The sequence below is a fragment of the Squalius cephalus genome, assembly GCF_949319135.1.
Source record: "Squalius cephalus genome assembly, chromosome: 6".
Lineage (NCBI taxonomy): Eukaryota > Metazoa > Chordata > Actinopteri > Cypriniformes > Leuciscidae > Squalius > Squalius cephalus.
The window spans coordinates 39,586,711-39,599,917 of NC_137127.1; the positions used below are offsets into that span (position 1 = coordinate 39,586,711).

General features: G+C 39.6%; 1 protein-coding gene across 1 annotated transcript in view; it reads left to right on the forward strand.

Moving 5' to 3' along the window:
• The first annotated feature begins 1,418 nt into the window (after window positions 1–1,418).
• The window catches only part of sema6d (semaphorin 6D), a 129,580-nt gene continuing 117,791 nt past the window's right edge, over window positions 1,419–13,207 (forward strand). Inside the window, exon 1 of the mRNA XM_079875078.1 lies at window positions 1,419–1,580. The gene's annotated coding sequence lies outside the window, so the exon portion shown is untranslated. The remainder of the gene's footprint in view (window positions 1,581–13,207) is intronic.

A 13,207-nucleotide genomic window follows, 5' to 3' on the forward strand; every position in this document is an offset into this window, starting at 1 on the left:
AACGGGAACTGGAATGAAGAGAACTCCAAACGATCTCCAGAAGTCTAGGAACACAGACGAGATCGAGGAAATAACTCCGTAAGGAAACTCAGGCACCTGAACTGGGTAAGAGAGCATAAACAAGAGTGATGAACCGACCAATTTTCAAGTGATTCTGAAGACTTTTCAGATTTTTCAGGTGTATTTGATAAGGGATGGAGCTAAGGGAGTGGCCTTTCACGACTGGAGTTGCCCAACCCTGCAATAGATGTCTATATGGAGCATCATCTCATCTGAACAGGAACAACACAAGTCCTAACACAAGTGTCTCCAACCCTATTCCTGGAAGGGCCACAATCCAGTTTACCTCCAGCCCTAATTAAACATACCTAAACCAGCTAATCAATTTTATCAGGATTATTAGATTCTTCCAGGCAAGCGTGAGCTAAACTCTGCAGGATGGTGGCCCTCCAGGAACAGGATTGCACACCCCTGGCCTAATGTCTCCTAATGACCCATGCCGTACTGCACAAATGATTTCTGCCGCATGCTGACCTTTAGTGACCTTTTAGGACAGCTTATCTTACTGTGCAGGGGGGCGTGTGTGTGCTCTCAAAAACCAGCAGGGGAAAAAAGGGGGATGGTCACAGCACGTGTGCAAGTGTGTGTGCGCATTTAGCCGAGACAGCACCCTCAGGGCCGTCTGCGATCTCGGTCTGGTCGCCTGCCTGTGCCGCAAGTATTGACTGAATGTCTGATTGTCTTCAAACTGTCAGCGTGGGCTTATTGTGTTTCACAGCTCAAGAACAGCCCGAAGACAATGAGGAAAACTCCAGAACTATGCTTTCATTCTCTCAGATCTCTCCGCATGGCAAAGTCTGAATGCTAATTTCACACCTGGACTCATTACGTTCCTGTTAAAATTCTCTGATTATTAAAAGTGCCAAATTCAGAACGGCAATTATGCCGAAACACACTCTCCTTTCAGAAACGTTCATCACACCTTATTGTGCTTTGCCAAGGGACCCAAATAAAATAACTTGTGATAATATGGTGCTTAAGGGAAAGGAGAAAAGAAATCAAATTGTCTATGTTGGCTAATCGCTTCGATATATATCGCCACACTGTATTGATTCATATCCTGCCACGCGCGGCTGTTATTCTGAGGAACAAATAAAGCGCAGAGGGAGCAAGTGATCAATTAGCCTCACATTATTCCTTTTGTCTGCCACAGCTGAGTGGTCTTATCAACCACAACCACACAACTTCCCCTCTGGCTGTCATCCCGAACCTGCTTCCAGAACCTGGCTTTATCAGAACCACCGCTGCAGTCTGGCTTTGCAGGGTGCATGTGTATGTGTGCTCTGAGCTCAACTCCCAAGAGTTTAACAGACAAGGGTGTGTGTGTGTGTGGCACTGACTCTCTCTGCGCTCTACGCTCGCACACACACACTCCGCCTCGCAGCTGCGTGTATGACAGAAAGAGCAGCGTGCATGTGGACCACTGTCTCTCAGTCTGAGCCTGTGACTGTCCAGTTTGTAGAGGAGCGCGCTCTCTCCATCTCTTCTCGCGCGTGTGTCCTGTAGAAACCCGACTGAACGTAAGTCCCTGGTGTCTTTCGATGCTTTTGTTTCAGCTGTGCATGTGTGAGAGACACTTCAGACGTCCCTATTCCCTCGTAGTTCTTCCTTCTGCTGTTTGAAAGTCTGTCTAGATGTGTGTTTGGTGTAGGCTATAATAGCAAATGTTTAAGGTGATTGGGTCAGGTTTTGATAAGGAGGGCTGGTATTAATGGGAAACTATGGGGGATGACTGTTATCCATGACTCTCTGCATGTCACATCCAGAGAAACTACAGTACAAGATTGGCTAAAGGTTTGTATTCATGAGCGCTTTGTTCTGGTGTGGTGTAAGCACGTGTTTACATGACTGGCTGATCGCACACCTGATAATTGAATGAATCTGCAAATACTTCATGAGTTACAATCTGCCTGCTTACAGACCACACAGCACAAAATCATTTCTTAATCTTTTTTTTTTTTTTTTTAAACAAGATATATTTACTCAATTAGCAAAACTGTATGAAACAGTAGATTTTTTTTTCAGAGAATATATCTTCAATAAATTTTATTTTTCTTATCCCATTGGTAACTTTCCTTGTTTAAAGTGTAAACTTCCTTAAACAAGGAGAAAATAACAGTGGGGTAAGAAAATAATTCAAGATAGAGTCTTTCTGCATGAAAGTAATTAGCTCGTAACTTGTGGGTGCATATAGCTATGTTTGTTGAGGTTTCGCCTTTTAATGGTTATTTGTATGAAATAGTCAATGCTGAATAATGCTAAATGCTGAATAATTAATAAGACTCATAAAGCCCCAGCATGTGCTTGAGACTCTAGCTGCAGGGATGCACTTTACCACTCCAAACTGTACACAGCATGCCAGCCATACCCTCATCTCAGCAGCAATTACTGAATTAAAGGTGAAATGTAGTGGGAAATATTCCACTGTCAAACCATTTCTGCTCATTAGTAAATCTATGTGGAGAGGCTGATGTATCTTCCATCTCCCTTAATTTAATTTAATGTGCTTAATTGGTTTGACCAAATTATGTTTTGTGTTGGAAAACAAATAGTGTACAGTAGCAAGAACAAGAGAATATTATAACATGGAGAAAGTAGACCAAGAAGAACAGGGATAAGCAGAAACAAAGGACGAGTTCATACAAATGCTGTAATTATTCTGTAATTCACTCTATTTTATTTTGAAATCTACAGAAGCCATACAAGACCTTTGTGATGAACAGACTTTACTCAAGTTGATTCAGTGCTGTTTTTGTGTCAACAATGTCAAACTTAGTGCATTGGCTTGCATTTTTTAATCATCTTTTGAACACAAATGAGATTTGGGAGCTTCCATGGAAAAGAAGCTTATCAGTGATAAACATTTTAATTTCTTTCTGTTCCTTACAAAAAACTATTCTATGAAACCAAAAAAATTTACATTTATAATATACGTTTCATAACTTAACATTTCTTTAATGAATAGATACAATAATATGTATAATATAAACAGATGTTGTATATATGATCTGCTGATATGGTGATGGATTGTTACTTTCTACTTAGACAGACAGACAGACAGACTGATATATAGACAGACAGACAGACAGACAGACAGACAGACAGATAGATAGATAGATAGATAGACCTGTAACACTCTTTTACAGATGGCCAATGCAACCATCAAATTCTGGTGAGGGTTCGAAAACGTGCTGAAAGCTGTTAGCATTAGCAACTCTCCCAACTCTTTCACAGGTGCTGTCTCCATTGTTGTTCTGTTCCTTGGCTTGTTGAGTTCTTTTGTTTTGTTTTCTCCATTCAGTGCCATATGAAATCCTTTCTGTGTGTATGTGAGTGTTGTGTGTGTGTGTGTCTTTGTTTTGTTGCCAGGGCTTGGCTGAAGCAGGCAGCATCCATATTGCCCATGAGCGGAGACCCCACCCAACCACATTCACATGTGATGAATAAAACATGATATTGAGATTGTGCCTGGGCTGAGTGCAGCCGGGTAGTTCTGTTGACCCGTTTCAAAGAGCCACCGACAGGTTCGGACTAATTTGGGTCATTTTAAGCCCATATAAAAGAGGCACGTCAGTATCTACAGAGGCTGAGTGAATCAGCAAGTCCAGAATGATCCAGCTTGGGTCCCTAGACTCCCCCAGCTGAGGGAAATATAAAGCAGGAACACGTTCAAAGGAAGTCAATGTTTAGTCCCTCGGTATCTCTCTCTTTTTCTCTCTCGCTCTATTTCTTTACCTCTCCGCCATTGTTGAGAACATGTGCGGATATACATCTTTTTCCTGTTCTTCCCACTGATGAACAAAAGAGTCATATTTGCACTCTCTCGAAGAAGGTTTTATTTATGCAGAAATTACAATTAATTTACAATGCAAATGCAGAGCAAAGTTAAAAAGATGACTATTTACTTGTATGTGGAAGGTAAAGATCCTGACCCTCTCAAAGTTTGGCTGTTGTCAGTTGTGAGTGATTAGCATACGCGATCGCTCGCGGCCGTATACTGTATGTGTTTCTCTGTAGGTTCTAATGCCTACTCGCTTTCTCTGAACAGAAAGGAAGCTTCCTGCCTTTTTCACCCTGCCGTATCCTCTTCATCTCTATCTTTCACAGCTTGTTTTATTTGTCTGCAGGGACTTGCGTGTATGTCTTCCAGATTCACACTTTCTAATGTTTTGTTTGCCCCCTTATGTATGATTTCTCTTGGTAGAGGTGGGTAGATTCATCTCTCCGCCCTAGGCAAGTGCCCTTTCTCTTTTTGAATGCCAAACATCTCTTAACCCACCCCAAACCCGAGCCTATGCCAACCCCTCACTTCCTCCTAAAACCCTCCCTGAGGTATGAGGGAGTTTTAATAAAGGAAAGGAAACCATTGCATCATACCTAGTTTTGCAGAACTAGGGTTTTGAAAACCTGCATAAATCTGTCTCACTTTGTAGCTTAAGCTGGGCTCAGACTACAGGAGTTTTAAAATCTTAACCGATTGTGAAATCTGGTTGCATCACGCACATACAGTATGGAGAACCTTCACATATTTTCTTCTTTCAGATCTCAAACCTGCACACACTAAAGCCCTGCATTTCATCCCGAGCCCGACGGGCCCCGACTTATTTACGCTCCTAGGGCCGGGCTTCGGGACAATTTTCAAGTCATAGTTCATACGCGGGCCGGGCCTCTTGCCTGTTTTAGGCTTATCCTTCTTTTTATATTGAACTGTCCTTCCTTCCTTCAACTGTCAAGACTGGCTCGTTCTGTGTTAAGTGTGGATTTTATTGTAGTCAAGTAAAGTGTTGATTTGAGAGGCTAAATTGATCAAACATGTTTAACTCTCTGTCGGCTGCTTGGTCGGCATAAAAAAAAAAAAAAAAAAAAAGCTAACACAAAAATTGCTCCGAACATTTGTCTAAATTGACTTAAAAAGAAATGAAAAGAAACATTACTTTGCCATTGTAAACAAAACGGAACTATTTTAATGGCTGCAACAGTAGTATAAAAAAACGGGCTCCAGTTGGACTCGGGCTGAGAATTCTGATGAGCTGTCGGACACGGGTCGGGCTAGGGCCTGAGCGTCTCGGGCCAGGGCCAGGCTAGGGCCTAGATTTTAAGCCCATGCAGGGCTTTAGCACACACTACAAGATTTGAAAATCATGGAGCATCACACACTAAAAGATATTCTTTTAGATTATCATGCCAGATTTATCACCTCACGTGATCTCACGGGGAAACCGAGGTAAACAAAATGGATACTGTGTCACAGCAATTTGCTGTTGACATTATATGAGGAGACATTATTAAGGCAGTCGTGTTGTTGTCAGATTTCGACTTGCCGTTCCTCCATCTCCGTTGTCCACTGAACCCGTACAGCTGCTTGTTTCGCGTTGCCATTTCAGAAGTTCCGTCACTTCCATCTCCTTGTAGACTTGTCTCCCATTGGCTATTGTGGAAGTACTGATGTAATCATAGCTGTATCTTCCCGATTTAAAATCCTAAATATCAAACATGTTTGATATTGTCAAGGCGGCTCCGATGTGTCCGTGAGCACATCCGGAGGTTTAAAATTTGATCTGTAAACGCCTCACATTACCAGATAATCTGGGCCTGACATCTGAACAGACCAATTCCCTGGACGCGTTTTTTTCTCCGAATGTCGGGATGGGAAAATCATACATAAATCGTCATGAAACTCCTGTAGTCTGAGCTCAGCTTTAGTCTATAATACCTGGAGAAAGGTATCCGTTAACATTTCTGTTTATCTCAATGGCAGTTGTTTGCCTGGTATAGGTCTTGGAAGTATGTAATTTGAAATCTGCCATCTTTGCTCAAGGGAATTATAAAAAAATTTGATCCAATTAGCTGAGCCATAAATGCCATGTGATTAATCCAGAACACTTCAACTATGCTCCTGGTGACCCACTGCCCAGCAAAGTTTACTTCCAACCTGCTTCAACACACCTGTTTGTGATTTTCAGGTGACCATGAAGAACTTGATTAGCTGGTTCAAGACTGTTTGATTATAATCAGGGTTGAAGACCTAGGGACTAATCCCTACAAGAACCTTTGCTATCCTGACAGCAGAAATGTCTGAAGTCTAAAACCAGGCACTGAAAAAGCTTCAATAATATTACAAAATGTTTGCGATATGTTGAAGAAAGATGGATTTTGGAACCACAAGGTGTAGCTATGGCATCTACCAGAGGCTAACACACCAGTGCTGATCTGCCATAGCCTGACCTCTTGATTCTGTCTTAAAATCACAGGATTAAAATTCACAAGATGAAACTGTCTAAACAACATGTAATGGAAGCAACAAAAGATCGCTTTGTTTATTTGTGCAGTTTAGGGGGGTGTAAATCTGAAATGGATGATATGAGCTTGTCTTCATCTCAAGCACAGCGTGATTCATTCTGCTTTTTACTGCAGAACTATTAGCACATGCAGAGGGTCTCTATCAGCATAAAGTCTAGACTTTGCATATTTTAGGCCAAGAACCATTAAGTCAGACAGGAAGAGATAATCTGACTGACATGTAAAGAGACTGACCACAAGTTTATTTTAGTCTTATGCAGCATAGGGTTTTGTAAATTTGAAATGGATGATATGAGTAGGTCTCATTTTATACCCAACATGATTTATTCTGCTTTTTACTGCAAAGCTATTAGTATACGTGAATGGTCTCTGATTAACCAACCTCTTAATCACATTGTTTACCTAAGCACTTTTTTAGGGGCAGCTTTATGTCTCTCTCTCTCTCTCTCTTTGTTTCTCCCTCAATCCATCTCTGTCACTAACCCAATCTCATTAATGATCGATCGATCTAGGCCGGCTATGTTCTATGGCTGGAGTCTGAAGTGGTTATAAGCCGTGGTTCTCTGTATGGGGCTGATGTGGAGAACCATGCTCTCTCTCGTGGAGGCTGCAGTAATTAGCTACTCAATGTTATGGCACTACATCAATCAGAACTTCTTTTCATCCCGCCAGTACCATGATTGGACCGTTTGTTTTGCCTCTCGTGGGCCAGTGTTCAGACACTGTGGCTGTTTTCTCTGTACCTCTAGAGCAGAGCTGATAACAGGTCCTGCATGTGACTGAAGCTCTTAGTGGATGCAACTGATTTACATGGTTTTACCAAGAGACACACAAGAAAGTTTCAATAATAAGCTTAAAAGAAATTTGCACCAAGCCTGACGTGATGTTTTTGGATACATCCATCTCCACAATCTGACTGTGTCAATGTTAATAAGTCTCTTAAAATGTTATATTTTAGTAGTAATAATTATAGTTCTCATTAAAGAAGTTATTTTTTAAATACACATTTCTGTACAGCTCCCATGCTTTCCCAGTGTAGCATTAACTATTTCAGATAAACCTGTCCATAAACGGCACAAAAATCGGGTCCCTTTACATGTCAATCAGTCTTGTCTAAGTGGCCAGTTCTTGGTCAGAGTAAATGGTAAGTGGATCAGACTTCATACAAACAACCAAAAAGGTCTGGATCTGTGAAACTACTTCATCTAACCTGGCAGGATATTTCAGTTAAATAGGTACATTCACTAACATCAGAGGTCTTGTTCACATAGAACAGGGGTAGGCAAGTTCGGTCCTAAAGAGCCACTGTCTTGCAGAGTTTAGCTCCAACCCTGAAAAAAACCCTCACCTGCCTGTAGCCTTAGTGATCCTGAAGACATTGATTAGCTTGTTCAGATGTGTTTGATTAGGGTTGGAGCTAAACTCTGCAGGTCAGCGGCTCTTTAGGACCGAACTTGCCTAAACCTAACATAGAAGAATCACAAAAGACAAGATATTTGAGTATTAGGTCATAACATTCCATTTTACCCTTTTCTCGCTGTTTACACCTCAGTTCTTGTTCTCTTGCTCTATTTAGACATCAGTGGGTGTGATTTGATGATATTAGCTTTGTTACTGCAGGTGTATAACATGCTTTAGGCAGAGACGGGAATAGAACACACAAATGCATTTTGATACCAAAAACATTTTAAATAATTCAGGCATGATGTTGAGTTTACAGAGAAACCACAGATACAGAGTATTCCTCTGTTTCTGTCAGTTCTGATTTCTGCTCTGCTGATAGGAGTTCATCATCCTTGATGTTCAACAAAACATGAAAGAGGAACAAATACGTCTGCTGTTCTGTTGTGTTTCTAAGCAGTCTAAATGCTAGAATGTTCCATCAGATTTGTAGCTTCAGAAATGACTTTGAGACTGCTCAGGTGTGCTGTATCAAAATGGACCACACACAGTTCACAGGCCATGAAAACCTGATGGTGTGGAACAGAGTAGGCAGGGCGGTCATTTCAACCGCTAGATGAACGGCCAATCTAAGAGGTAACTTTACCATTATACTTCTCAGGGCCAAAATAAAATTCACCTTATTTATGGCCACAAAGTGTGTGTGTGTGTGTGTGTGTGTGTGTGTGTGTGTGTGTGTGTGTGTGTGTGTGTGTGTGTGTGTGTGTGTGTGTGTGTGTGTGTGTGTGTTCAGCCTCAACTGCATTTGAGAAGCAAACAAATGTTGACAGCAAAACAGAATTAGCCTACAATGCAACAGTATTAGCCCACAGCTCCTCGGAATTACCTCAAAACACAAGAAAATTAGCCCACAACACAATGGAATTAACCCACAATATAAAGGAATATTTTCAGCTGGATTCAATTTTAAGTTCAATGAAAAATGGTGTATCACCTCATCATGCTAAAAGGAAATAGTTGCTAATTGTGTCATATAATTCTGCAGGGCATGAAACATGTAGTTTACTTTACAACAGAAAAAGGTTTTTCAACTCGTATTTTAATATGCTGTGTCTTGACAGATAAAATCAAATTGTTGAAACTGGAAGAAAATAAACATAAAAGATATGCAGCAAAAGAGGTAGAGCCAAAGTCCTGGTGTTGGAATCACCCCAGGCAGCTTTTTTTCTAGTTATGCAAGTACAGCTTATCTACGTAAATTAGGGCACAGAAAAATCACCAGTGTTTGCCAAGCTTATGTTTTAATAACATTTCACCAACACCCAGGGTAATATCAATTTATTTTCAAAAAAGAAAGGCTCAAAACATATGTTTTTTCTTGGTCAGGATAACACACTTACATCCTAGACCACAGCAAAAAAACAAAAAACAAAAACAAATGATGCCTTTGCCTTTGATTGGTCTTCTAATGTTTGACATTTTTTGAAAGCTGGGACTTGCTTTCTATTCACCTTATTTTGCAATGCGGAATTAAATACGATGACATACTTCCTTTTAATGTGTTAGACTTCCGTTTCGCTAGCCGGTAGGTAAGAAGCCATGCACAAAACACTATTAAAGGGGTCATATAATGCCATTTGTTTACAAGCTAATATGATTCTTTAGGGTCTAAATTAAAAGTTTGTAATATACTTGAACCTGTTAAGCTGCAACCCCACTTTTGAAAAATCCCCAGAAATGACATACCCAAACTGAAACAGATACAGTTCATGATCCCTTTGCACTAAAAGCACAAGTATGATCTCATTTGAAAGCTGACACCTGGCAGTTTATTGTAAATGTAGAATTAATTATTGTCATAATGAAAAAAATAGTTATAAATAGCTTCAAAATTTTGTAAAGTTATTAGAAATTTATTTTTATGAAACATTTTCATGAAAATAAAATTGAAGTTGACACTGTAGCAATCTAGAAATGCACTGCAGCTAAAGCCACATGTCTGACCATGTTATATGTACAATATGAAGATGATAAGTCTAAAACTCTGTATTTAGTTAAATGTTTTTCAAGATCATGTCATGACTTTATTTTGATTAGACTCTAAAAATGCTACTGATGTTTAGTCATCTTCTAAGTCATCTATTCAGTCTTTTGTCTCTATTGTTTTGTGGTGCAAACGAGCCCCATTCAGTCTCAGTCTCCCCATGCACACATTCACACCTCTCCAGCCTGGTTATGGCTCGAAATATGCATTTCTTTTGTCTGCATTATAGCTACTAACGACTGGCTATTCACAGGCTATTCATAGGGTTTCAATCCCTAAATTCTTTTATCAAAGTTCTCACTGTATCTAACTGTATAAAATGCCCTTCTGGAATAAAGAAACATTTCAGCAAGCATTTCTATCTAGAAACAAAATCATAAAATATAACTTCTAGGTTGCAGGTGCACCTAGGCTAGCTAGCATGTTAGCTTAGCACACCATCAATACACGACAATTTATGAGATTAAAACCATGTTTGTGCTTCAAACTTAATTTATAACGCAAGATGAGTGTTTTAAATAATCTTCTGTGATCTAATTTGGCTTCAGATAAAAAAAAAAACAGACAGAAAATATACTATTGTATGGTGTTCTGCACAATGATATTCTATATAGATTAGCATTACATTATAAATATAATCTATTATTATGAAAATACCTGACATGGCTTGAAAAACACAGGTAACTCAAATATCATTGCAATCATGTTTATTATCTTCAAAACATCTTTTATCTGCATGTTACAGCGCGAACTCTGTAGCTTTGTGTGTATCAGTGACGTCCTGGAATGTCACATGATCATGGCTCTTCTTCATGTTCCATATATGGACAATTATTGTGCATATAGCGCCCTCAGGCTATTGGTATGAATTGAAAACACAGTCTCAGAGTATCCAATCGCTCATAATGATTACATCGACGCATTTGGGTATAAATTCAATAAATATTATTCCTGTCTATAGAAATCTGATGTAAACCTATGAGAATATATCAATATTTCTCCAAATCTGCACATTTTTGAGCTAAAGCCCTGAGGGACGTTGTTTTGTGTATCGCTGTCATGACGACAGCACGGAGTTTTTTATGAATGAAAGCGGCTGACGGTCATAATTCATATTAAAGGTATCGACTCATTTTTTCATTTCATAACTCCTGACACAAATTAAGAAATAACTGTTGCTATAAGTTTTTCAGAATACAATAGTGGTCAAATACTGAAACTTGAGTCTTATATCTTTTTAATGATGTATAGTTTGTCAAGGTATAACATTAAATCTGATAGTAACTTTGAACTATATATATAAAAAAACACTTCAGTGCGCCGACGCACTGGTGAGGCTTAACAGGTTAATTAAAAATTCTCATTAGTATTGTAAGAAAACACTAATTTTACCTGGTCAAAAACAGCTCTGTTTTCAGCACGCCGTTTAAGTGCATGTGTCTTTAAATGATAATGAGCTTTGCTCACCCCGCCCCTCTGTTCTGTGCGTACACCGTTTGTAATAACACAATAACCATAACATGTTGTTCATTATAAACGTGGGATTATGAAATATATTGAGAGCGTCGTACATAGAAAACATGCCGTAATGTACCCTGAGTGTAAACCTTAGCCGCATTCATCGTGAAGCGTGCAAGCGATTTGCAAAGATTAATATAAATATTAATATAAAGGTTAATAAAACGTTATACTCACTTCAGTTATTCTGGAGGTGCAGCAGGAACACGAATAGTTGGTACCGATCCTTTTTTCAGGAGCAGCTTCTTAGCAAAACCAGCTTTACTGACCCTCGTTTGTAAAGCAGTCTGGTGTGTGAAATGATTCGCGCAAACATGAAAGCATTGAGGTTGATCGTAGGGAATATTCCCTTCGAAAACAAACTTAGCCACTGCGTCTTTAGCGGTTCGGATTTAGGAACATCAAAATGACTTATTGCACCCAAGAACAGAACACCACAATCGCTTAGACGCCATTCTGCTCATAGACAGTGCTCCAGCGTATCAACAATGACCGCGCCGGTCCGCGCGGACTATGATTGACGGGTCTGTGTTGAAACGCTGCTGTCAATCAACAATCGTGGGAGGGGCATCCGACCGTGTGAAGTCACACGGTCGAACGGCTTGATTTGAGATGGGGGAAAACATATAAGAAGATTAAAAAAAAAATACTGGATGGATTTTTATCATTTTATGATGGATGTGTACAGGCACTGCCAACACACATTTCAGTACAATCAACTTGTAAAAGTGCATGTACCATTATATGACCCCTTTAAACACTGTGATGGTTAATATTACCACACCTGCGGTGTATAACACAGTGGGGGGATGAAATGTAGAAGTGGTCTAACAACTTATGAGAACATTTTCAATTAGTTTGTGTTGTGACTCGGAGTAGATGGGTCTTTCATGCGCGTCTCAGCAGCTCGTTTAACAAATGCCATATTTGCATTTGTTGTGAGATTGGGTTGCTTATAGCGTTCATATGGGAATGCAATATGTGCAATTTCACCAGATTTGTAACGTAAATAATCTATAAACCTACCAACACAGGAGAATACATCAATATGTTACTAAATATGTAAACTGTTCATGCATCGCGACTTAAAAATAAAAGTGTAAACCCTCATGAGTGTGCGTGTTTTGATGTCCACATGTTATTGTTCAAGAAATTACAGTGGCTGTAACATTTCTATCATAAAGAAGTGACCAAATATCAAAGGGATGATCTTCTGTGGGTCTGCCATTATCGATGTGGAAAGAGTAAAAAGTACGGAAATGTTGGCGGTTTCTCATAAATGTGTTGCTCAAATACACACAAGAGAAATACATAAATTACTGCTGCGTTTAGAACCTTAATAACGTAATTTAACAGACACTATTTCACACATTAAGCATGTGCGTGCAAAGAACTCAAAATGGTGATTAAACGGTTAATGCAACGGATACACTGTTAACTATTTGACTAAAACAAAAAGAACAAGCAACTTGCATTGCCAGCGTGTTCACACATTACAAAAATGCTTTTAACCAAAGCCGACGAGCTTCTTGCAGCGCAGATCATAGGGTGCTCCACATACACATTCAGTTCTGGTGCGTGGATTATGGATTATGGTCAAAACAAATTTCTTGCAGGTATTTTTTACGCTTGAACCAGCTATTATGGCACACCCTAACTGTGCAAAGGACGCTAGTCTGTCTGCAGTCCATATTAAAAGATAGCTAGCCAGTCAAAACTACACAGTCGACACAAAACTACGGGTTCACAATACAACTACGATAAGCGGAAGTGGTTTACCGGAAATCGAACACATTATATTTTAAAAATAGCAGCGCCTGCTCTTGCGTGAAAAATAAGGTGGATAGAAAACATTATTTTGTTCATTGCATGGTTTGACCTTAT